Consider the following 27,656-nt stretch of genomic DNA (forward strand, 5'->3'; position numbering starts at 1 on the left):
TGACGTAGTAGCTGTGAAAAGCTGCAGAAATATCCAGTCAGATCTGGATAAGATTTCAGAGTGGTGCAAAGATTGGAAAGTTGTTTTGGATGTATAGAAATGCAAAATTTTGTACTTCACTAATCGAAAACACGTAGTATCCTATAACTAAAATATCAGTGCGTTACAACTGGAATCAGTCAACTCATTCAAATACTTGGGTGTAACAGTTCGTAGGAGTATGTAATGGAACGATCAAGTAGTCTCATTCACAGGTAAAGCGGCTTGCAGACCCCGGTTCATTGTCAGGATACTGGGGAAACGCAGTCAGTCTACAAAGGAAACCGCTTACACGACTCTCGTGCGATCCGTCCTACAATATCGTTGACGTGTACGGGACCGGTACCAAACATCACTCACACAGGACGTATTCAGCGTATACACGAATGGTCACAGGTTTGTGAAAGCGTTACCGGAATGCCAGAAACTTGAACTGGGAGTCTCTTGAAGATAGACGGAAATTACACCGCGAAAGCCAACTTACAAAATTTTAAGAGCCAATATTAAGGAAGCAATCCATTCGCGAATGGAATGCGAAGAAGCGCTAATATGTGGTACCGTGCTAACTATCGTGTGCATATCAAACACGCACTAAAGCCGGATACGAGAGTGATGTGAACAGTTGTCGATGTTGCACAGGTGGGTGACATAGTTTCATGTTAGAATGAGTTATCACATAGGATTCTAACTGTACTTTCTAGCATATATGCAACTATGCTACTACATGTGTGGCAGCTGTAGTGAACTTATCTGATACTGGAACGTGTCGGTTTGGCGGTGGCTAAATAAGGGAGTTGTGAAGGGAGGTCGGAATTCAGCCAGCATTCAGGAAACAGGAGAGAGGGGGCCGACGCTTTACCAGAAAATGATATTCGCGTGCTTGCGGGAGGCGAATTAGTGAAAGAACTGAAAATGTGTCGGATGAGGCTTTGAAACCGACCCGGCAAGGATGAACTGACAAGCTACAAGCCACACTTCCGCTAAAAATGAGAAGGCAACACAGAACGACATAAACATTCATGCTGAAAGAGAGAAATAGATAAGGGGAGAGATAACAGTGAAGATTAATACGAGGGCATGCTGAAAAGCAATACCTCCAAATCTTTCATGTCTAAAATCAGAAAGCTTTTTACAGAAAACAAACTGTATTGACATTCTACATCCTCATTCTTCGTGTCTGTTTATTTATTTCTCAACGAAGTCACCCTGGCGACGATCACGTATCTCCCAGCGAGAGACCAGTCTTTTGATATCGTCACTGTAGAATGTTTGTCTTTGTTGACATACTAACAACCTTATCCCTTCTTGCACCGCTTCAACACTGTGAAGTTCTCGAAGGTGTTCTTTATGTTTTGGAAACAGCTGGAAACGGTATGGGGCCAAGGCGGGAAGGTACGGAAGGTGATCAATGTCAGTGAACCCAAGGCGTCGGATTGTTGCAGATGTCACAGCACTCGAGTGTGATCCGGCATTGTCACGCTCCATGTGTGGACGAACTCCTCAAATTCGAAACGCGATTACATCACACTGTTCCTCACTCACCGACATAATTACATTCGCTCCGCCGTGCCACCGAATACAGAATATACAGAATGGAAACTGGGTTGCATTGCATGCGCCAAAATTTGGTACGCTTGCGCTAAGTCTGTCATGTTGAAACCGAGTAAATAACAGTGTCTGAAGCCAAAAGGGAATGGTTAAGTTTTGTGTAGTTCACTAATTGTGTATTTTAGCTGTTGTACATATCCACAAGTAAACAGTTATCTGATGTACAGTTAAAGTTAGGAAAATAGAATGAGCAGTAGTAAGAGAAAAAAAAAACACACACACACACACAGAAAAACAACGAGTGTTCCTCACGAAACGGCTGATGGCAACACATGAGAAAAATGAGTTTTCTGATTTTCGTGCTATAAACAATAAAGGCTCATGAAACAGTAAAAAAATACGAGATGTAAATGATGCGTGGCTGCATCAACTCCTGGAGTTAGTTTTTCGTTATAGGTTCTCCTTTTCCTTCAAAAAATTTAAAACGACTTATTTTGCACATTTGCGTTTGCTTCACTGTTGTACATACCTCTCATTCGATGCTGAAGAAACTAAATGGTGCACAAAATTCATTTCTTTCGTATCGTATAGTTTCATATCGCAGCTCGATGATGAAATGTCTATTTTTTCGATACTGACCACAGTTACTGTGATCCTTAATTTCCTAGTACTCTGCACCAAAAAATTTGAAGAGTTTTCAAGAAAAAATGTCTAGCTTCTTTATGTTTGGCTCACTTTAGGCATACGTTGCTGTGTTCACTAAATGTGGCTAACATATAGCAAGCGTCTTTTTTTTTTTTTTTTTTTTTTTTTTTTTTTTTTTTTTTTTTTTAATCGGAGGGAAACCCCATGTCACTACAGTATTGAGAAAATAGAAAAATTTTATTTTAGCGTGCCATCTGACGGCGCCACGTAAAAGCAGCCTGCAGCTCAGTCTTGAACACTTCGTCCAAGTAGACACACGTTTCTCAAAATTAGTAGTAGCGATTTGTTGTTGTTCTTGCTGCTAGAAGAAAATGATGAAGAAAACTTACCATGCCCACAGTCACATAATGGAAAAGCTGTAAGGCCTCATATTTAGGCCAAAGCTTGACAAAAGTTTCTTTGCGACACTTATCAATCGTGATTTACTAAATGAATTTGATTCATACTACATAATATGTTAGAGTGAACTTACAGGTATGTGCTAATTCAAAACATTTGTACAATTTAAATTTTAATGCAGTCTACTAACTTCATTTAAAGTAATGCCTAAGTTAATTCGAAATAAATTCATGACTGCCATATTTTCGCGTCATTTGTGTTAAGTATCGATTTAATACTTATTAGTGACATATGACAATTTCGAACTCGGATTTCCCGCTTATCGCGAGAGGTCGCCTTAACCACTTCGGCTATCTGTGCACACCAATTTATTTCGAATTAATGTCGGAAGGCCGTAAATCGTCATTAACGATTGTTCATCCAGACACGCAAGTAAATAATGCCTACGGTATGCATTACTTTCAGGCTGAAAACATGAATTAAAATTCCAGCACTCATATACATACTGAAAATCTTTCAGTGTCCCATTAACAGCTCATTCTGTTGGAAGTCAAGTTGATTTAACTGCTCAAAAGTCCCAGAAAAGAAAAAATTCAGGAGTAAAATAAATTTGCTGCAAGGAAAAAGTAGCTCCATTATCATCTGATACTAAAAACAGAGGCTGTTCGCCACTTGCATATGTTAAGAGTAATAGATTTAAAAGCTTATGTTTTCAATTTAAGATTTATCACAACTTCTTTCATTAGCGTTTCCTTTCATAAAAGTTTTTCATTTCATCGGTTACATTAGTTCCATTTCGTAAAATATGCATTTCGAGATTTGCTCTTTGGTCTTCCCCAGGAATTCTAAGCACCAGGAGCACTAGATATAGCAAGCAGCTATACCTTGACGTTGGCATTCTTGACGAACACGGACAGTATCTTATTCGTTGCTACACCGTTAGATGCTATCAAGATTTGGAGGCCTCTTGGAAACTGGTGAGCAAGAGAACGGAGATTACTCCCAAGGACGTTTACGTGGTATGGGTTCCGAGGATGTATATCGTTTGAATATTCTTCCTCTCCAAACACTTAGAGGGGCGATGCTTAGCTTGAGCTGATAGGGGTATTTGTTGAACTTCCAATGATTAAATTTCAGCCGTGCTACAATTTTGGTGAAGCTCCTTTATGTTTGTACCTTAATATACCATGGTACTCTTGGAACCGTGGGATAAACTAGTACCTAGTGATTCCCTTTGTCTTTAGATGTCCGTGACTTACTATACGATGGTACTCCTGTAATCGTAGGATGAACTAGTGCTTAGTGACAGCCTTTGATGACGTCCGCGACCTTTCCTCTTGCCGGTCCGAGATAAACGCTTTCTGAGCATGGGTATCATATCTGTGAAAGGGAGCTTATCATATTTAGTGGCTCCATGCAAAGATGCTTGCTTTGCTAGGACATCTACTTTGTCATTCCCAGGTATCCCACCGTGGCCTTTCATCCACACTATCACGATGTCGCGACAACTTCTCTGCACTTGAAACACAACGTCGGCAATTGCTGCAACTATGGGATTGGTACAACTATTACGATGGTTTCTGATCAGTTGTAGGGCTAACATACTATCAGAGACAATGACCAATGTGTCTGCTGTGGGTATCTGTGTGAACAGGAGGGCTTCCAAAAAGGCAATCAGCTCCGCTGTCATAATAGTAGAGTATGGCTCCAGTTTGTATAGGCCTTGTTGTTTGCTTCGGAGTACCCAACAAGCACTACCAGCGCCTTCACTAGAGTTAGACCCACCTGTATCAACCACGCACGCATCGTGATAGTGAGACAGAAATTCCATCGCCGTTGCGTTAGTTCGGCCCTGGTTAAGACAAGTTTAACTGCTCCTGACAGCAGCCTGCAGAGTCGACGTTTCGTATGGCCTTTTTCTTGTGCGGTAGAAGAGGAATTTTCCACACCTGTTGCCTTGATGCCTGTATCTCCATGTATTCAGCCGCGATAGGTGGACGCTCCTTATGCTTAGAACGTTAATTCCCGAATTTTTTCATCAAGGGGCTCATACTCATTGAAATACCGTCACAGGAGGTATTTCTTGCAGAGGAATATTCGTCGCAATTTTAAATGTGGTTCATTCGTTTCCATGAGTAGTGCGTTCGCTGGGTGGACATAAACGCCCCACTAATTATACACAAGACTTTGTACTGCATAATGTCGACTCTTTGGAGTTTGCTTTCTGACGCTGATCCGCAACGTAGGTGTCCATAACCAAAGTGGGGACTGGTATAAATACACTCCTGGAAATTGAAATAAGAACACCGTGAATTCATTGTCCCAGGAAGGGGAAACTTTATTGACACATTCCTGGGGTCAGATACATCACTTGATCACACTGACAGAACCACAGGCACATAGACACAGGCAACAGAGCATGCACAATGTCGGCACTAGTACAGTGTATATCCACCTTTCGCAGCAATGCAGGCTGCTATTCTCCCATGGAGACGATCGTAGAGATGCTGGATGTAGTCCTGTGGAACGGCTTGCCATGCCATTTCCACCTGGCGCCTCAGTTGGACCAGCGTTCGTGCTGGACGTGCAGACCGCGTGAGACGACGCTTCATCCAGTCCCAAACATGCTCAATGGGGGACAGATCCGGAGATCTTGCTGGCCAGGGTAGTTGACTTACACCTTCTAGAGCACGTTGGGTGGCACGGGATACATGCGGACGTGCATTGTCCTGTTGGAACAGCAAGTTCCCTTGCCGGTCTAGGAATGGTAGAACGATGGGTTCGATGACGGTTTGGATGTACCGTGCACTATTCAGTGTCCCCTCGACGATCACCAGTGGTGTACGGCCAGTGTAGGAGATCGCTCCCCACACCATGATGCCGGGTGTTGGCCCTGTGTGCCTCGGTCGTATGCAGTCCTGATTGTGGCGCTCACCTGCACGGCGCCAAACACGCATACGACCATCATTGGCACCAAGGCAGAAGCGACTCTCATCGCTGAAGACGACACGTCTCCATTCGTCCCTCCATTCACGCCTGTCGCGACACCACCGGAGGCGGGCTGCACGATGTTGGGGCGTGAGCGGAAGACGGCCTAACGGTGTGCGGGACCGTAGCCCAGCTTCATGGAGACGGTTGCGAATGGTCCTCGCCGATACCCCAGGAGCAACAGTGTCCCTAATTTGCTGGGAAGTGGCGGTGCGGTCCCCTACGGCACTGCGTAGGGTCTTGGCGTGCATCCGTGCGTCGCTGCGGTCCGGTCCCAGGTCGACGGGCACGTGCACCTTCCGCCGACCACTGGCGACAACATCGATGTACTGTGGAGACCTCACGCCCCACGTGTTGAGCAATTCGGCGGTACGTCCACCCGGCCTCCCGCATGCCCACTATACGCCCTCGCTCAAAGTCCGTCAACTGCACATACGGTTCACGTCCACGCTGTCGCGGCATGCTACCAGTGTTAAAGACTGCGATGGAGCTCCGTATGCCACGGCAAACTGGCTGACACTGACGGCGGCGGTGCACAAATGCTGCGCAGCTAGCGCCATTCGACGGCCAACACCGCGGTTCCTGGTGTGTCCGCTGTGCCGTGCGTGTGATCATTGCTTGTACAGCCCTCTCGCAGTGTCCGGAGCAAGTATGGTGGGTCTGACACACCGGTGTCAATGTGTTCTTTTTTCCATTTCCAGGAGTGTACAAAGCTGTCCGCCGATTACAGCCCCACCATATTCTAGTCGAAGCTCTGATGAGACTGTAGGCTTTTTCACATTTGGTAGTGGTATGACGGATCTGAGGAGCCCATCTTAGGTTATCATCGAAAATAATCCCAAGATATTAAGTTGTTTTCGCAATGGCAAAGTATGTTTTCCCAGTTGCATTGTTTGTGGAAATGGAATCGCATGGCGAGTAAAGATCATAACAGTGGATTTGCTGTCAGAGATTTCGTAGCTACTTCCTGTACAACACACATACAGTGTGCAGTGTGCATCTTGAGATAACATGACTCTAAAAAGTACTAGCTTCGGAATATAAACATACATCGTCTTCCTGTAATATTTGGGTGTCACTGACAAAGAGGTCCTGGAGGTCTGCAGAAAAGAGATCGGATAATAAGGGAGCCAAGACTGATCCTTGCGGGAGTCCTCTGCTAGTTTCTCTGGGTCACAGTGTAGTTCCCTGTTGTAGAGTGACTGTTTTCCTATTGCTTGGAAAGCTTACATCGTTATGCACGAGTGGGTTTGGAATCTGTAGTTTCTTCAGTTTTTTCCCTGAGATTGACAGGACGACATTGTAATATGCTTTAGTCAAGTCTATCAACCCAAATATCATATAATTATTCCGAGAGAAATTTAGCTGTATGTCAGTAACTAACCGTAACAGGATTTCAGTTGTTTCTTTTCCTTTTCGAAATCCAAGTTGTTTTCTCGGTAGTAGTTTCTTGTTTTCATGCCACCATTCTTCTCAGCGCCGCTTAATAATCCTTCCCATTACCTTCGCGGCACACGGTAGTAGGGTGATAGACGGGTATGACTCGGATTTATCACATCTTTTTCCCGATTTGTGGATGGGAACGACGAGACACGTTTTAGCGAGCCGATTTTGTTCTTTGGTGTGCACACACGTTTCTAAATTTTGAGAAGGAGCAGTTTCCCTTTCTACAGGATGTGTCGTAGCATTGGGTAGTCAATATAATACCGGTCAGATGCAGTTTTCCTTGGGAGAACGCAATCTGGAGTTCTTCCAGGAAAAGGTTTCTGTGATGCCACTGTGGTCTTCTTCATTTTCTGCTTCGTCTTCCTTGTCCAGTATGCCAGGTGGAGCTAGCATACACAAAAAATATTGTAAAAGTTCGTCGGCTGGTGGTGGTGTGTGCAAATCCATTGTCAGACCGGTTTCAATTTTTCGAATTCCATTCCAGATCCTGGTTAATGGAGTTTCTTTGCAGACTGCAGTGCAGGAATCGTGCCACAGTTTCCTTTTTTGTGCTTGAATGTTTTCTTAATTGTAGCTTGTTCTTTTTTAAGGGCAAGAAAGTTTGTATCATTAGAGAGATTTATGTATTGTGTTAATGCGTCCCTCCGTTCCCTGAGGACTGCGTCACATTCTGAATTCCATCAACAGGGCGACGGCCTATGAGCAGTCTGCTTATGACCTTTTTGAGGTATTGAGACTTTTGCTGCATCATTGATAAGCGATACCAAGATCTAACAGTCTTTTTTCTGGCTTCCCAGTGTCGATAATTGATTCAACTTTGGCTTCCAGTAGTGTTCTGTATAGGTCCCAATTGGCTTTCGTTGTGTTCCATTTCCGGTTGACTGCGTCCGACAGCCTCCCTAGGCTGTGCGTTTATTATAATCTGAATTGGCAAGTTATTCGAACCTAAAGTATCCAGTATCACTTCCCATGTTGTTACGGTAGACAGTGCAGGGGATGTTATGCTCAAGTCAATTTCCGTCCGGTCTTCAGTTGGTCGGACTATTCGGGTGAGTGAGCCATCATTTAGTACTATAAGGTTTTCCGAATCTAGTACATCCACTAGTATTTTTCCCGTTGCGCAGTCTCACAGTACACGGTGACCGTCAAAGTCATCTAGCAGCAGAAGGTGTTTTCCGTAGGAGGCGACGATTGTTGCTAACTGTTGTTTGGAAAACGTGTATTTGGTGCTTGTATGCTGAGGTCAAATTCAAATTGAGGTCCTAGATCCACAGACGGATGCCGACCATTTGCGATGGGTCACGCTGAGCGCCAGTATTGATGACAGAAAAGTGGATATCTTTTTTTTTTTACCAACGACTGTGTACCGCCGTAGCCATCATCTCTATCTTCTCTAATGACAGAGAAGCCCGAGAATGCGAACTGTTCGCTCCGTTTTGCCCATGTTTCGGTGTTGCACCACCGTCTACTTGACTTTCGAGCAGAAAATGCTTTGCTTGCCTGGAGCGAGTTTACTTTCCATTGGATGAGTTTATAAGCCATTTTGGGATGTAAGGAGTGGGGACAAAATATTTTGGATTGACATCTGCAACAAATCTGCTTGTAGTACTAGAGTGGGCCCATTAGTAGCCATGCTTGTAATTAACCGCTGCTATAATTGTAATTAAAATGTTGTTAATGAGGTAGATCCTAAAACTACTCTGCCGGCCGTTCTGGCCGAGCGTTTCTAGGCGCTTCAGTCTGGAACCGCGCGACTGCTACGGTCGCAGGTTCGAATCCTGCTGCGGGCATGATTTTGTGTGATGTCTTTAGGTTAGTTAGGTTTAAGTAGTTCTAAGTTCTAGGGGACTGATGACCTCAGATGTTAAGTCCCATAGTGCTCATCTACATCTACATCTACATCCATACTCCGCAAGCCACCTGACTGTGTGTGGCGGAGCGTACATTGAGTACCTCTATCGGTTCTCCCTTCTATTCCAGTCTCGTATTGTTCGTGGAAAGAAGGATTGTCGGTATGCCTCTGTGTGGGCTCTAATCTCTCTGATTTTATCCTCAAGGTATCCTCGCGAGATATACGTAGGAGGGAGCAATATACTGCTTGACTCCTCGGTGAAGGTATGTCCTCGAAACTTCAACAAAAGCCCGTGCCGAGCTACTGGGCGTCTCTCCTGCAGAGTCTTCAAATGGTTCAAATGGCTCTGAGCACTATGGGACTCAACTGCTGTGGTCATTAGTCCCCTAGAACTTAGAACTACTTAAACCTAACTAACCTAAGGACATCACACACATCCATGCCCGAGGCAGGATTCGAACCTGCGACCGTAGCAGTCGCACGGTTCCGGACTGCGCGCCTAGAATGCAGAGTCTTCCACTGGAGTTTATCTATCATCTCCGTAACGCTTTCGCGATTACTAAATGATCCTGTAACGAAGCGCGCTGCTCTCCGTTGGATCTTCTCCATCTCTTCTATCAACCCTATCTGGTACGGATCCCACACTGCTAAGCAGCATTCAAGCAGTGGGCGAACAAGCGTACTGTAACCTACCTCCTTTGTTTTCGGATTGCATTTCCTTAGGATTCTTCCAATGAATCTCAGTCTGGCATCTGCTTTACCGACGATCAACTTTATATGATCATTCCATTTTAAATCACTCCTAATACGTACTCCCAGATAATTTATGGAATTAACTGCTTCCAGTTGCTGACCTATTTTGTAGCTAAATGATAAGGGATCTATCTTTCTATGTATTCGCAGCACATTACACTTGTCTACATTGAGATTCAGTTGCCATTCCCTGCACCATGCGTCAATTCGCTGCAGATCCTCCTGCATTTCAGTACAATTTTCCGTTGTTACAACCTCTCGATACACCACAGCATCATATGCAAAAAGCCTCAGTGAACTTCCGATGTCATCCACAAGTTCATTTATGTATATTGTGAATAGCAACGGTCCTATGACACTCCCCTGCGGCACACCTGAAATCACTCTTACTTCGGAAGACTCCTCTCCATTGAGAATGACATGCTGCGTTCTGTTATCTAGGAACTCTTCAACCCAATCACACAATTGGTCTGATAGTCCATATGCTCTTACTTTCTTCATTAAACGACTGTGGGGAACTGTATCGAACGCCTTGCGGAAGTCAAGAAACACGGCGCCTACCTGGGAACCCGTGTCTATGGCCCTCTGAGTCTCGTGGATGAATAGCGCGAGCTGGGTTTCACACGATCGTCTTTTTCGAAACCCATGCTGATTCCTACAGAGTAGATTTCTAGTCTCCAGAAAAGTCATTATACTCGAACATAATACGTGTTCCAAAATTCTACAACTGATAGACGTTAGAGTTATAGGTCTATAGTTCTGCACATCTGTTCGACGTCCCTTCTTGAAAACGGGGATGAGCTGTGCCCTTTTCCAATCCTCTGGAAGGCTACGCTCTTCTAGAGACCTACGGCACACCGCTGCAAGAAGCGGGCAAGTTCCTTTGCGTACTCTGTGTAAAATCGATCTGATATCCCATCATGTTCAGTGGCCTTTCCTCTTTTGAGCGATTTTAATTGTTTCTCTATCCCTCTGTCGTCTATTTCGATATCTACCATTTTGTCATCTGTGCGACAATCTAGAGAAGGAACTACAGTGCAGTCTTCATCTGTGAAACAGCTTTGGAAAAATACATTTAGTATTTCGGCCTTTAGTCTGTCATCCTCTGTTTCAGTACCATTTTGGTCACAGAGTGTCTGGACATTTTGTTTTGATCCACCTACCGCTTTGATGTAAGAAGAAAATTTCCTAATATTTTCTGCCAAGTCAGTACACAGAACTTTACTTTCGAATTCATTGAACGCCTCTCGCATAGCCTTCCTCGCATTACATTTCGTTTCACGTAATTTTTGTTTGTCTGCAAGGCTTTGGCTATGTTTATGTTTGCTGTGAAGTTCCCTTTGCTTCCGCAGCAGTTTTCTAACTCTGTTGTTGTACCACGGTGGCTCTTTTCCATCTCTTACGATCTTGCTTGGCACATACTCATCTAACACATATTGTACAATGGAGCCATTTGAACCATTTTTAAAACCACTCTGATGGTTGAGTTTGTGAAATTGTGGTGGGTAAGGGTTAGGACCCACTGGAGACAGGAAGACAGAGTTCTGGTTGGTGCAATTAGTCCCAAGCCACCACGTTTTGGCTAGGTCTATGTTCTACAGAAACTGCGCGTTGCTGGTGGGACAGCTGGGCATGCTCTATTAGAGAAGGGGGCGGTGGTACCGGCGGTGGACCCACTGTCCATGACGTCTCCGGCACTATCCTGATGTCATGGGGTGGTTGCTGGGGATCGTACGTTGCGGTACTGATAACTTGCATTGTGCCGCTGTTGAGTCACAAAGGGCGGGAATTCTGTACCATGTGTTGTAATGGTTTTTTTTTTTTTGGGGGGGGGGGGGGGGAGAAGTAACTGCATTTGTATAAGGTATGTTTTCAAACACAGCTGCTGCTTCTGGAAAGGTAATATTGTTGACGGACATAATTCTGTTAATTTACCTGTGTTTAAGGTACATGGGACAGGTTCGAGATAGGGCAGTGTAACCGCCGGTACAATGAACACAAGTTGGTTGACTGGTCCTGCACAGTACGCTCATCTTGTGTTACTTCTGCACTGTTTGCTGCTTTGTCCATACCGTAAACAATTATAGCATTGTAAGACGGAAGATACATACACCTCCACTGGACAACGAACTCCATGAATGTAAACAAACTACTGGAGCCGCTGTGATCTAAATGTCACAACACAAACTGGAGTCGGCTCTTTTACCTTTTCCCCGTTCAGAATTACAATTTTACTAAATCTCCTGATGGCAATACCTTCGCAGCAGCAAGTCATTTCCGTTAGTAACTAATCCTCCGTAATGGCGGTTTCAAAATTATTGATGATGCCTTGTTTAGTAGTGAAGAACTTTGGAATGTAAGCCTCCATATTTGCTTTGTCTAAGAAAGAGAGCTGAACTAAGGTATTGGCATTGATACAATCCCAAATCTGACTCGGTTTCTCCATGCTGCCGTAATAGGCTATTAGTGACTCGTAGTTCTGCCTAATGAGTTTGTGTAGCGCCATAGGATGGAGCCAGCCTATGTTTTTGTCTCTGCTTTCAAAAAAATAAAATGAAAGGCCTTTGTCCGTAGTCGGTATAAATTAGCAGTGCTACTTGCATGCTGGTGGGTGATGGTAACTTCTTGGGTGGCGTCGACATGTAATACTTTTTCCACTTCGTCTCGTTGGTCGACGTCTTTTTCCTCCTCCGTGCGGTCCCCTCCTGCGAGGGCTGCAGATCTCTTGCAGTAGTTGCATCGAGATGTGGAACAAGTTGCAGTGTGTTTGCGTTGTGGGCCGCGATGATTGCGTCGCTGTTCACTTCACTGACGCATGCACGAACTGCTTCAGTATCCATTGCAACACTGTGCGGCAGGTTTCTTGAAGTTTGTGGAGCAGGAGAGCAGCAAATGCCACCGGCATGGTGATGACCGCAGCGTAACTAAAGTTGTAGTGATTAGGCAGAGGTTATGGAAGTAGAACAAATACTGGAACGAACCATCACTGTACACGCTCCGCGAGCACTAGCCGGGCAGAAAGTGTGTGTACACCGTAGCGGGCCGATGTTGTCTCCTCCACTTCCCAGAGCAGTTTTGCATGATAATTGGTGGTCGTTTACTGTGAAGAATATTGCCTTCAAGTATAATACGAACAAAAACTTTGTGTTATTAATTACTATTTCGGTCTAAACTAAAGATTTTCGCTGGCAGATGATTGTCAGTCGTCGGAACAATGTATGCAATCTGAAACTGGCAAGTCGAATGCATTCGAACACGTGTTATCTATATTACCAGATGCAGCCGCTTTGTTTATTATACAATACCTTTAACCGTAACATAAATGATATTAGTTTTAAATGTCGAAACTGCAGCTTCATGAAAAAGTGTAGCATAAAACTCCAGTTGTACGTGGAAATAGTGCTCTAGAAAAAAACCGTGATAATACACTCCTGGAAATTGAAATAAGAACACCGTGAATTCATTGTCCCAGGAAGGGGAAACTTTATTGACACATTCCTGGGGTCAGATACATCACTTGATCACACTGACAGAACCACAGGCACATAGACACAGGCAACAGAGCATGCACAATGTCGGCACTAGTACAGTGTATATCCACCTTTCGCAGCAATGCAGGCTGCTATTCTCCCATGGAGACGATCGTAGAGATGCTGGATGTAGTCCTGTGGAACGGCTTGCCATGCCATTTCCACCTGGCGCCTCAGTTGGACCAGCGTTCGTGCTGGACGTGCAGACCGCGTGAGACGACGCTTCATCCAGTCCCAAACATGCTCAATGGGGGACAGATCCGGAGATCTTGCTGGCCAGGGTAGTTGACTTACACCTTCTAGAGCACGTTGGGTGGCACGGGATACATGCGGACGTGCATTGTCCTGTTGGAACAGCAAGTTCCCTTGCCGGTCTAGGAATGGTAGAACGATGGGTTCGATGACGGTTTGGATGTACCGTGCACTATTCAGTGTCCCCTCAACGATCACCAGTGGTGTACGGCCAGTGTAGGAGATCGCTCCCCACACCATGATGCCGGGTGTTGGCCCTGTGTTCCTCGGTCGTATGCAGTCCTGATTGTGGCGCTCACCTGCACGGCGCCAAACACGCATTTCCAGGAGTGTAATACAGTAAAGTTTTGAAAATTGAAACACCAGAGGATACTGTGACAAATAAAATTGGAGCCAAGCATTACGGTACATGTCAATACACAAATTGCAATTGAAGAACGGTCCATGTTTTCTCACCTGAAGAGTTCAATATAGCGTGAAGTAAGCCACCACACAGTGCAATCAGAGTCTCTGTTCATCGTGGCACGGAATCAGAGTGCGCCTGGATTTGTTCCTGGGGAGTCCGAATTCAAATGGTTCTAATGGCTCTGAGCACTATGGGACTTTACATCTGAGGTCATCAGTCCCCTAGAACTTAGAACTACTTAAACCTAACTAACCTAAGGACATCACACGCATCCATGCCCGAGGCAGGATTCGAACCTGCGACCGTAGCTGTCGCGCGGTTCCGGACTGAAGCGCCTAGAACCGCTCGGCCACCGCGGCCGGCTATACATCCTAGTCCGCAAGCATCAACAGTGGTTGCCACAGGACATTCTAAGGCGAGTTTTTCATCAATCATCCACTTGTGACGTTCGTTACATGTCAGATGAATGCGCAGGACATAGAAGCAGTAATATCCGCCAGAAAGAAGGTTACCGCATTCCTCATCACGCACATGTGAATGTGGCTAAGCATTGTGCTGCCGAAATATGAAACATGCAGTTCCCTGAAGGAGAGGCAGTATCTCAAGCTTTTAAACCTCCTCTAACATGTGCTTCTCAATATCTCATATTGTACACGAGAGCGGCAAAAACCACTATATTTTATTATTATCAATATATATATACACTCCTGGAAATGGAAAAAAGAACACATTGACACCGGTGTGTCAGACCCACCATACTTGCTCCGGACACTGCGAGAGGGCTGTACAAGCAATGATCACACGCACGGCACAGCGGACACACCAGGAACCGCGGTGTTGGCCGTCGAATGGCGCTAGCTGCGCAGCATTTGTGCACCGCCGCCGTCAGTGTCAGCCAGTTTGCCGTGGCATACGGAGCTCCATCGCAGTCTTTAACACTGGTAGCATGCCGCGACAGCGTGGACGTGAACCGTATGTGCAGTTGACGGACTTTGAGCGAGGGCGTATAGTGGGCATGCGGGAGGCCGGGTGGACGTACCGCCGAATTGCTCAACACGTGGGGCGTGAGGTCTCCACAGTACATCGATGTTGTCGCCAGTGGTCGGCGGAAGGTGCACGTGCCCGTCGACCTGGGACCGGACCGCAGCGACGCACGGATGCACGCCAAGACCCTACGCAGTGCCGTAGGGGACCGCACCGCCACTTCCCAGCAAATTAGGGACACTGTTGCTCCTGGGGTATCGGCGAGGACCATTCGCAACCGTCTCCATGAAGCTGGGCTACGGTCCCGCACACCGTTAGGCCGTCTTCCGCTCACGCCCCAACATCGTGCAGCCCGCCTCCAGTGGTGTCGCGACAGGCGTGAATGGAGGGACGAATGGAGACTTGTCGTCTTCAGCGATGAGAGTCGCTTCTGCCTTGGTGCCAATGATGGTCGTATGCGTGTTTGGCGCCGTGCAGGTGAGCGCCACAATCAGGACTGCATACGACCGAGGCACACAGGGCCAACACCCGGCATCATGGTGTGGGGAGCGATCTCCTACACTGGCCGTACACCACTGGCGATCGTCGAGGGGACACTGAATAGTGCACGGTACATCCAAACCGTCATCGAACCCATCGTTCTACCATTCCTAGACCGGCAAGGGAACTTGCTGTTCCAACAGGACAATGCACGTCCGCATGTATCCCGTGCCACCCAACGTGCTCTAGAAGGTGTAAGTCAACTACCCTGGCCAGCAAGATCTCCGGATCTGTCCCCCATTGAGCATGTTTGGGACTGGATGAAGCGTCGTCTCACGCGGTCTGCACGTCCAGCACGAACGCTGGTCCAACTGAGGCGCCAGGTGGAAATGGCATGGCAAGCCGTTCCACAGGACTACATCCAGCATCTCTACGATCGTCTCCATGGGAGAATAGCAGCCTGCATTGCTGCGAAAGGTGGATATACACTGTACTAGTGCCGACATTGTGCATGCTCTGTTGCCTGTGTCTATGTGCCTGTGGTTCTGTCAGTGTGATCATGTGATGTATCTGACCCCAGGAATGTGTCAATAAAGTTTCCCCTTCCTGGGACAATGAATTCACGGTGTTCTTATTTCAATTTCCAGGAGTGTATATATATATATATATATATATATATATATATATATATATATATATATATATATATATATATATACCAGTTTATATTCCGTTGAAACGTTGGAACACGCGGGGCAATACTGACTGTATGACTTATCTCAGAAGACTGATTAAGGAAAGGCAAGCTTACGTTTCTAGCATTTGTAGACTTAGAGAAAGCTTTTGACAATGTTGACTGGAATACTCTCTTTCAAATTCTGAAGGTGGCAGGGATCAAATACAGGGAGCGAAAGACTATTAACAATTTGTACACATACCAGACGGTAGTTATAAAAGTCGAAGGGCTTGAAAGGGACGCAGTGGTTGGGAAGGGAGCGAGACAGGGTTGCAGCCAATCCCCAATGTTATTCAATCTGTATATTGAGCAAGCAGTAAAGGAAACAAAAGAAAAATTTGTAGCAGGGATTAAAATCCATGGTGAAGAAATAAAAGCTTTGAGGTTTGCTGATAACTATGTAATTCTGGCAGAGACAGCAAAGGACTTGGAAGAGCAGTTGAACGGAATGGACGGTGTGGACGGTGTCTTGAAATGAGGACATCAGATGAACATCAACAAAAGCAAAACCAGGATAATGGAATATAGTCGAATTAAACCAGGTGATTCTGAGGGAACTAAATTAGGAAATGAGACACTTAATGTAGTAAATGAGTTTTGCTATTTGGGAAGCAAAATAACTGATGATGGTCGAATACGGGCTGGTTCCCCTTATTCCGCTGCGCAAAGAAGTTCTCCACGTACGCGTACGCCACCAATACTCTACCACGCAAACATAGGGGTTACACTCGTATGGTGTGAGACGTTCCCTGGGTGTGTCCATCGGGGGCCGAACCGCACAATAACACTGGATTCGGTGTGGGGCGGTGAAGTGGACTGCGGTGGTCGTCGTGGGGTATGATGACCTCAGATGTTAAGTCCCATAGTGCTCAGAGCCATTTGAACCATTAGAATTCGGATGCATAATTCCGGCAGGGACGGAGCCTCTCCGACGTTTCTAGGCCACCGGTTAACATACAATACAATACGCTTTTATAACTATCTTATATTAAATAAAATGTTCAAAGGATTATTTGTTTGTTGTATTAACTATTGCCTCAAATCTGATATATGTTTAATCAGTTTCAGGCAAAGATCTAATACTTCACACACTCGCTTAGAGGATATTTAAATTTAGCTCTCATTAATGAGTACTTTTTACTAATTCATTTAGCAACACCAGAAAGTGCACTTCAGAAGCAAGTCAGTTCCAAGATTTCCTTGAACCTTAACTTTTCATTGAAAATCAACTTTAATAAAATTTCATTACACCAAATCAGACGAGTAGGGTATACTATACTACTACATACTGTATAGTCGTTTAATACATAGACACGGTATAGAGCGAACAACAGGTGGTGACGAAGCGTCGACGCAAACGGGTCCGTTATCTATCGCGGTGCTCCACTGTCGAGCTAGCACTGGTCGAAGTCATACAGTCTTCAATGCCGTCTAGCTAAACGCAGTATCTCTAATTGTGGTCCAGTTCCATGAACAGCAGTATTACGTCTTTGTGTAAGTCTCTATTCTATCCACTGCTGCCGGCCGCGGTGGTCTCGCGGTTCTAGGCGCGCAGTCCGGAACTGCGCGACTGCTACGGTCGCAGGTTCGAATCCTGCCTCGGGCATGGATGTGTGTGATGTCCTTAGGTTAGTTAGGTTTAACTAGTTCTAAGTTCTAGGGGACTGATGACCTAAGATGTTAAGTCCCATAGTGCTCAGAGCCATTTGAACCATTTTTTTTATCCAATGCTGCAGTTCACACACCTTTGTCTCCGTCAGAGCTGAAATATCACAGCAACGCAAATATATCTTCTGATGGCCACTCAATCCACACATTGCACCCTCATTCACAAGCTTTATTGCGCCCTATGACGTCGGTAAAACGTGCGGGAACTTTCTTTGACCTTTCACTCTCTCCGGAAATTAGTCACTGCATCTGCAAAATTATCTAGTATTACCAATTCATCTTGAGTTCTATCAAATTCCTGACGGACTCATTTGGTTTGGCGATATGCGGTGCCGTGACAACATAGAACGTCTTCACCGAAAAAGAAATTTGCGACTTTGAAAGAGACATAAAAGTCGCAAAATTCTGGATCGATGTTTTTCTACGTTGTCAAAAATGTTCAAATGTGTGTGAATTCCTAAGGAATCAAACTCCTGAAGTCATCGCTCCCTAGACTTACACGCTACTAGAACTAACTTATGCTAAGAACAATACACACACCCAAGCCCGTGGGAGGAGTCGAACCTCCGGCGGGAGGCGCCAAGCAATCCGTGACGTAGCGCCTAAAACCGCGCGGCCACTCCGAGCGGATACGTTGTCACGGCACTGAATATCGCCAAACGAAATGATTCTGTCAGGAAATTGGTAGAAATGAAGAGGAATTAGTAATAAATAATAGGAAAATGATGTCACCATCTAACACTTATCTTCTGATTTGTGAATATCGTTTACCGAAATTTAATCAAGCAACAGTTATTATTGGCACCATGAGATACCACAGGTTTAAAAACTAGGGAGAAAGCTATTGAATCATATCGTATTCATATGCTAATACAAACTATTTTAGAAGCTTCCATGAATAAAATAGTAAGTGTAGTAGTTTTGGAGTGCGTTTTTGTGGGTCAGGATTCATCGAAGAAGACTAGTAGCGGTTATTATTCTACACCCTACAATGATTTATGTATTGCCTTCGAACTGTACTACTTTAAATGCATATAGAAACTGAAAATATCTGTTTTATTGTTGCTCCACAGCTGCATCCGGATCTTAAGCATAAAAGACAATCCCCCATATGTCAATATAATACAAGCGTACAGAATGGTAACGGAAAAGATAATTTACTTGATAGCCAGAAACTGTAATGGTTATATTATATAGGAACAGTGTTGTGATGACACTATTTACAGTAACCAATTTTTTTTTATATATATATACGCAGAGGCAACTTTCTTATAGTTTCAGCTAGTGTTAGAGAAGGTTGGATATTTATTTTCGCTGTTGTTTATCCTGGTTACTTCGTTTTGCTTATAAGGTGCGTAATCAGTGTAATTTACAGAAAAAGAGACTGCAAATAAGTATTCATCCGTATAAGTAATATATTACAGACATCCAATTATGGAATTACAATTTCGCCATGTTAATGATTCTGGTAGATATCATTTGCTAAATTTTTAACACTGCAGTCTCTCCTCTCACACTAATGTGCACCTGTGATTAGAAATTCCAAATGAAGCAGTCGTATTACGAGTTTTCAATGATAGGCTTGCAAGCAGAACGTCGGGATCTGTGCATCAAACCTGTCCTTCTGCCTCTTTTTAACAGTGATTTAAGTCGTTAATAGTTCTAGTGCAGAGGCCACTTTGAATGATTTGCAATCGATTTTTGATGACCTTAGAGACCTACCACTAAAATTACATTTGCGATGGAGGAACCAAGTGCAGTTTGAGTGGTACAGGCAGTCTGCCATACGATACTGCGGAGGCGTGGGAAAGCGACATTTACGAATGTAACTGCGCTCTTTCACCGTCGGGCGCGGCACACTTACAGTTGGTAATCACAGAGTACGCTGCTAACGGAAGGAATTCATTTTGAGTAGTCGACGAAACCTTCCAACATTTTTGTTCCATCCTGGTCTAAAATTCCTCATAACCCAAATACGCAGCAGGTTACGGAAGAACAACAAATATATTCTGAGATTCGAGGAAACGTGGGTATTTATCGTCTCACTTCTGAACGCTGTGCCTGTGTAATAAATAGAGGATAACTGTAACAGAAGCAGAAACAACTCAAAATTCGTTTCAATGTTTCTGTCTTCGTTAACTTCGTTAACAAGTTTCCGAAAGCCTACGTCAGGCTGCTGATCAAAAATGGCTCTGAGCACTGTGGGACTTAACTTCTGAGGTCATAAGTCCCCTAGAACTTAGAACTACTTAAACCTAACTAACCTAAGGACATCACACACACCCATGCCCGAGGCAGGACTCGAACCTGCGACCGTAGTGGTCGCGCGGTTCCAGACTGTAGCGCCTAGAACCGCTCGGCCACTCCGGCCGGCCAGGCCTGGTGATATCTAGGGAGATAACGTAGTAAACAACATACAGATGATCCCGAAAGTATTATTTCGGGTGAAAACAGAATTTTTTGTGTGTTAAAGTAGTGTATCATTTGGACGAAACGAAAATTGTGCACATCCTTTTGCTTACTACGACACGCAAAAAGTGAAAACGGTTGTGATGTAAGTTTGTCGTGCCTATTGTGGTACGAGAGACAATCTAAATGAAACAGTTTCAATAGTAACACAGCTTTCGCCATGATCTACGTGGTGTTTACGAGGGCTTCGAGAGTCATTATCACTACCGACACAAATATAAATCACCATTAACAATATATGAACGACAGATGTAGTGTCATCAATATCTGTCGGAACAAAGTCCAAACTTGTAACAGTCGATCAAGTGTTGAATATTGAAGAAGCAAGATCATAATTTAACGTCCCGTCGACGACGAGGTCATTAGACACATCAAGCTCTGATTAGAGAAGAATGGCGAAGGAAGTCAGTGTTGCGCTTTCGAAGGAACCATCCCGGAAGTCGGTTTAAGCAGTTCAAGGAAACTGCAGAAAGCCCAGATCTGTACGGCTGGATGAGGATTTCATTTACACTGATGTGATTCATGTGAAAAGGTTTCCCACATGTTTATGGCCGCACGACAGGAATTAACAGACTTTAAAAGCGAAATGGTACTTGGATCTAGACACACTAGACATTTAATTTCCAAAATCGGCAGGGAACTCAAAATTCCAAGATCCACCGTGTCAAGAGTGTGCTGAGAATACCAAATTTCGGGCATTAATTCTTACCACAGGCAACACAGTGGCCGTCGGCCTTCACTTAACGACCGAGAACAGAGGAGTCTGCGTTGTTAGAGCTAACGGATAAGCAACATCCAGTGAAATAACTGCAGAAATCGAAGTGGGACGTACGACGACAGTGCGGCGAAATTTGGCGTTAATGGGCTGTGGCAGAAGACGACCGACGCGAGTGCCTCTGCTAACAGCACATCGCTTAGAGGGTCTCTCCGGGCTCCTGACCGTATTGGTTGGACCCTAGACGAGTGAAAACACGTGCCCTAGTCAGATGAATCACTATTTCAGTTAGTGAGAGCTGATGGTAAGTTTCGAGTGTGTCGCAGACTCTACGAAGCCACAGACCGAAGTTGTCAACAAGACACTGTGCAAGCTGGTGATGGCTCCATAATGGTGTGGGCTGTGTTTCCATGGAATGAACTGGGTCCTCTGGTCCAACTGAACCGATCATTGAAGGGAAATGGTTACGTTCGGCTACTTGCAGCCATTCATTGACTTCATGTTTCCGAACAACAACGTCACATCACTGGGCCACAATTATTTGCGATTGGATTTGTTTTTGGAGAGCGTCAGCCTTAGCTCAAGGCGGACTCCTCTCCAAAAACAGATCTATTTGTAGGCAAACACGGACAGAAGAGCTTCAGCCTCAAGATGACTGGTTTTAAGAACATTCTAGATAATTCGAGCGAATGTTTCGGCTACCCAGAGCGCCCACCATGAATCCCATCGAACATTTATTGGACATTATCGAGAGGTCAATTCGTGGACAACATTCTGCACCGGAAACACTTCTCAATTATGGACGGCTACAGAGGCAGCATGGCACAATATTTTTGCAGGATAATTCCAATGATTTGTTGAGTCCATGTCACGTAGAGTTGCTGCACATGATATTATGAGGTTCCCCTTGACTTTTGTCACCTCAGTGTATATTTCTACAGGAGGTAACATTGGTCAAAACTAGAAGAAAAGTTCCTGTAATGATGTGTCTGGAAACTAATGTCTGCTGAGAGAATGTGAGAGATTGCAGGGTACTCTCACTTCTAATTTGGTGTTATGCCACTTCATGTTCAAAAAATGGCTCTGAGCACTATGGGACTCAACTGCTGAGGTCATTAGTCCCCTAGAACTTAGAACTAGTTAAACCTAACTAACCTAAGGACATCACAAACATCCATGCCCGAGGCAGGATTCGAACCTGCGACCGTAGCAGTCGCGCGGTTCCGGACTGCGCGCCTAGAACCGCTAGACCACCGCGGCCGGCTACCACTTCATGTTCTTAGGGAATATGATCTTTATCGCAATTTCACTTCATACATCTTGATGAAATGGTGGGCAATAGTTAAAGCTCTTTCTTGCGCGCTCTAGGGAAGGAATAATGGCTGGCCGCTGTGGCCGAGCAGTTCTAGCCGCTTCAGTCCGGAACCGCACGACCGCTATGGTCGCAGGTTCAAATCCTGCCTGGGGTATGGATGTGTGTGATGTCCTTAGGTTAGTTAGGTTTATGTAGTTCTAAGTGCTAGGGGACTGATGACATCAGACGTTAAGTCCCACAGTGCTCCAGAGCCATTTGAACCATTTGAAGTAATAAAGGTAAGCTTTAACTGCGTTCAAAGGAATAGGGTGCCGATTTAAACGACTGCAGTAAAAGCACGGCGATGGTGGGCTGAGGAAATCGCGTTTTTTTCTGCGGAACGTGGGTGGAAACGTTTCTGGATGGCCGAGTTCTGCTGTCTCATTGTGCAGACACGTTGGTTGGCGCCAGTCATCAGGCAGCTGCGTCCAGGTAGACTGACTAGCGCCGAGAAGTCGCCACTGCAATGGCCAGGGCATTGTAGACCGGCAATAAAGCAGAGGATGGGGCCGTGTTAGGCAGGAAGCCGACGGGACATCTGTGTGTTTGATGGTGGTGTAGTTTTTGTGTCATAACTCGGATTCACATGTATGAGAGGTAAAGCGATTATTGTTCCGGTTAATGTCGTGTGTAAATCCCCAGCTCATCACTTTGTCCACCATAGAACCCATGTTAGTGAAAGCGTTTGTCAAATAAAAATGATGTGTGACGTTTCTTTACTAATTTTTTTTTTTTTGTTTTGTGATGTTAAGGATGAATAAATCTATTGTCATTTAGATCACAACTTCTCCCTGTGTTCTGATTAACATTACCTTGCCATTTTTATTAAGTCCAGATTATAAAAGAAAGTAGTAAGCTTGCAATATGTCAGTCTGGCCTCTCATTCTCATCTGTCTGTTACGTAGAAGTAAACACTAGAGTGCTGCATGTGGTTGACATGCATCCTCACACTTGCTTCAGCCCTTCTTCGCTGTGAATCATTCACTGTTTCAAACGCACCTGGCTCCAATTGGGTTGCCTCACATACTAAGTCTGCACATAGTCAGTGGGTTGGGCATACACCAGGGCATCTGTAAATGTCCACACAGCCAAAATTACAACAGATTCAAGTCCGGTAAATGGGGAGACAATGCTACCGGACCTCTGCGACCAAATCCATTGTACTGTCGCACAATCTGTAGAAAGTAAGATGTTCCCTCGTCATGCATAAACCATAGTCATTGTCTTGTTGAAAGGGCGATGTTCTTCAATAGTGCTGGTAATTCATAGTAAAGAAATCGTTGGTAATCCGTTTGCTAAAGTGTATACCCCCATGAGTCACTCACCGATGATTCCTGCCCAATATCTCCATGATTGCTCAAAGATTTTCATCTGCTCACGGATGCATATTGTGGTAATTTACTGTACCATCTCTTGTCAGTCCTGCCTCACATGTAAATAAATCCACCGAAAGGCATAAGCCTCTTTTGACAAACATATTGGCCTATATCTCGACAGGTGTTGGTATTCAGACATAAAATTGTATGAACTTCACTTCTAGTTTTGTCCAATATTATCTCATGTAGGAATATGTGCCACCGTTTTAAACACACTGTGTGTACAGAATTATGTCGAGCAAAAATTCATTCAGTTAGTTGTATATTTTAATACTCTTCATGAGAGTATTTACCACGCCAAGCGTCGTTTTCTTTTTTTTTTTTTTTTCCTTATTCCGAGGATACGGACTCTACGTTTTCGCCTATCTCCAAGACGTACGAGGATGGTTTTCTTCTTGCTGTACCCAAACTTTTCCAATCTGAGCTTTTTTTTATCATTTCTCCGTCACTACTACGTCCAGCATCCTCTGCCACTTATTTTCCATATCTGTGTGCACCTACTCCTCCTAGACCAAGTTAGTCAACCCTAAATGACGAAGAATGCCCCACTAATCTGCCCTTTCGATAAAGTTCTTTCCACCAGTCTTCCCTTTCGTACTTATTTAATTCGTATTGTACCTGTCCACTTAATTTGATAGGATCACATTCCAAATGTTTCCAGTTTATTCCTTTCCAGATTTCCGCTGTTCCACGTTTTACAATCAAAAAATGCTGTACTACAGACAACAGTAATCCAGAATTTTTCCGCCTCGACGATTTAAAGTATGTTGCAGGAGGTGGACAAAATACGGAAACACCAAAAAGGCAACACGTTGCCGGCCGCGGTGGCCTAGCGGTTCTAGGCGCTCAGTCCGGAACCGCGCGACTGCTACGGTCGCAGGTTCGAATCCTGCCTTGGGTATGGATGTTTGTGATGTCCTTGGGTTAGTTAGGTTTAAGTAGTTCTAAGTTCTAGGGGACTGATGACCACAGATGTTAAGTCCCATAGTGCTCAGAGCCATTTTTTGAGGCAACACGTTGGCATACCTAATACGGCGTAGGAAACCCGATGGCCTTCCAAATAGCTTCCAGTCCTCTGGTAATGGATAAATACAGGTCCAGTACGATGTTCAGGGAAATAAAACACCATGATTTCTGCAAAATAGTGGTAACTTCGGGTAACCATCTTGGAGATGGCTAGCGATCACTCACGCTTGTCTACAAAGTACACCACAAAGACTCAATAATATTGAGACGTGATGACGTGGTGGCCAGCGGTGACGCGACAGTTCATCCTCGTGATCACGAAACCAGTTCTCGATGACGCGAGTTGCCTGAACAAGTGGCCTGTCGTCTTGGAACATACCATCACTGTCTACGTCTACATCATACTCCGCAAGCCACCTGATGGTGTGTGGCCGAGGGTACTTTCGGAACCGCTAACTGACCCCTCCAACCCTGTTCCACTCGTGAATATTGAGTGGGAAGAATGATTATCGGTAAGCCTCTGTATTGGCTCTAGTTCCTCGAATTTTCTCCTCGAGGTCAATATGCGAGATGTATATGAAAAGTGCTGTCCCAGAATTTCAATAGTAAATCTGTCTGTGATGCACAACGCCTCTCTTGTAAAGTCTGCCAGTGGAGTTTGTTTAGCATCTCCGTAACGCTCTCTCGCCAGCTAAACGATCCCGTGATCGCTGTTCGTTCGATCTTTCTATCTCCTGTATCAGTCCTACCGGATAGGGATCCCAGATAGATGAACAATACTCAAGAATCGGACGAACAAGTGCCTTATAAGCCATTTCTTTCGTGAATGAGTTACATTTCCTTAAGATTCTTCGGATGAACCTGAGTCTGGTATCTCCTTTTCCCACTATCTGTTTTATGAGGTCATTCCACTTAACGTCTAAAAAATGGTTCAAATGGCTCTGAGCACTATGGGACTCAACTGCTGTGGTTATCAGTCCCCTAGAACTTAGAACTACTTAAACCTAACTAACCTAAGGACATCACACACATCCATGCCCGAGGCAGGATTCGAACCTGCGACCGTAGCAGTCCCACGGTTCCGGACTGCGCGCCTAGAACCGCGAGACCACCGCGGCCGGCACTTAACGTCTCTCTGGATGGTTACGCCTAGATATTTTAGGGCAGACGCTGTCTCCAGCGTCCACTGGGGGAACAAACATTGTATCATGGAATGGTCCTGATCAGCCACAATGGTCACATGTGACCTTGCAGAGTCCATGAAATATCACGATATGGCTGTCCAAATCACCATCGAACACCCGTCGTGTTTCGCTCTTGGGAGGTAAACGTGGTCAGAAATTGGGAACAGTGTGAAACAAGACTCACCGGACCAAAGGACTTTCTTTCTTTGATCTTATGGCTGCGGCACCATGTTTCCCTGTTACGGGCGTTTGCATCACTGCTTAGTGGTCCTGGAATTTCAGCTCGCCTGGAAATTCCCTGCTTTTGGAGCTCCGTTGGCGTTGCTTTGCTGCTGGCAGGGTTCGCGAGTGTGAAATTCAGTTCAGCAGTGATTTTTGTAGTTGTCGTCCTCTTACTTTTTATCAAGGTTTAGTAATACGTTAACGCCTCTATTTTTTTAAGAATGAATCTGCAATGTAATAAATAACAAACAAATGTAAATATGTAGTGGTCTACATGAAGCTGTTGATGGTCGATGGACAAAATCTAAAAAGCATATTTTCAATCGGAACGAAGTCTCATGGCTTACGTGTCTTACGCCACACACTACAAGTCGTTCACTTTCATGGATTTCTCCTTCATTTCCATATCATTCCCTGATACCAGTGGAGCTCTTCTACTGAAGAACGCTTGCTTCGCCTGCTACTTCTCATATCTTGTTAACATCAGTCGCCGGCCGGGGCGGCCGAGCTGTTCTAGGCGCTACAGTCTGGAACCGCGCGACCGCTACGATCGCAGGTTCGAATCCTGCCTCGGTCATGGATGTGTGTGATGTCCTTAGGTTAGTTAGGTTTAAGTAGATCTAAGTTCTAGGGGACTGATGACCTCAGAAGTTAAGTCCCATAGTGCTCACAGCCATTTTAACCATTTTAACATCAGTCATCCTGTGAAATATTACTTCAAAGGAAATAGGATGTATTTGTTTGTTCTAGTACTGTGTTCTGTCCTATATGATGTTAAGAAAGTCATTATTGTCTCTTTGCTGTTGTTAATCGTCTTCGTTGCGTCTTAACTTTGTGAAACATCATGTATGTGTATGTATGTGTGTGTGTGTGTGTGTGTGTGTGGTGTGTGGTGTGTGTGTGTGTGTGTGTGTGCGTGTGCGTGCGTGTGCGTGTGTATGTAAAGCGCGAGGTGTGCTTTGCATGAACGATGCTTCCCACGGCAGGTTTGGTTTGGAAAAGTGCACGCAGCTGGCTGCAATTTGTCCTTTTGACGCTGGGCAGCACGCTCTGCGCGTGCGCCAGTAACTGCTACTGCACCAGGTCGGAAGGACACGCGTGCCCACAAGTTGTGTAACGTCCCCGGCGTTTTTGCGAGCGCGACGGCGCTGTCCCGCGGGAAGTGCGAAGCGACGCGCACCTGCCGCCCGCCACCTGCCCTTTCCCTTTTCTTGCTTTATTTTACATTCTCAATTTCTATCGCTGGCAGAAACCAGAATGTCGAACGCTAAGGGCCCAAGAGATATCCGGTACGGCTTATCCAGAATAAGTTATACCTGTTTTGAGACTAATTTTGAAACCGACCTAATAGCATAACGGGGATCATTTCGTTTGGCAGCACACTCGAAGCCATCGAGTGACGGGGCACGGTAACACAGGGTGAATCACCTTTAACTCGCACTGCAAATATAGCGGAAATGAAAAGTACTTCTACTGTGCGGTTTTCACAGAATGGATTGCTAGCCAGGTGGTCGTATTTTTAACCAATCAATAGATGGTAATGATACTTGTAAAGTGTATTTTTGTGCAAACGTAACTTTTTTAAATGTAACGAAGACTACTGACACTAAAAAATTAAATGTTGGGTATATTAGAATGTCAGTG

This window comes from Schistocerca nitens, chromosome 2, assembly GCF_023898315.1.
Source record: "Schistocerca nitens isolate TAMUIC-IGC-003100 chromosome 2, iqSchNite1.1, whole genome shotgun sequence".
Lineage (NCBI taxonomy): Eukaryota > Metazoa > Arthropoda > Insecta > Orthoptera > Acrididae > Schistocerca > Schistocerca nitens.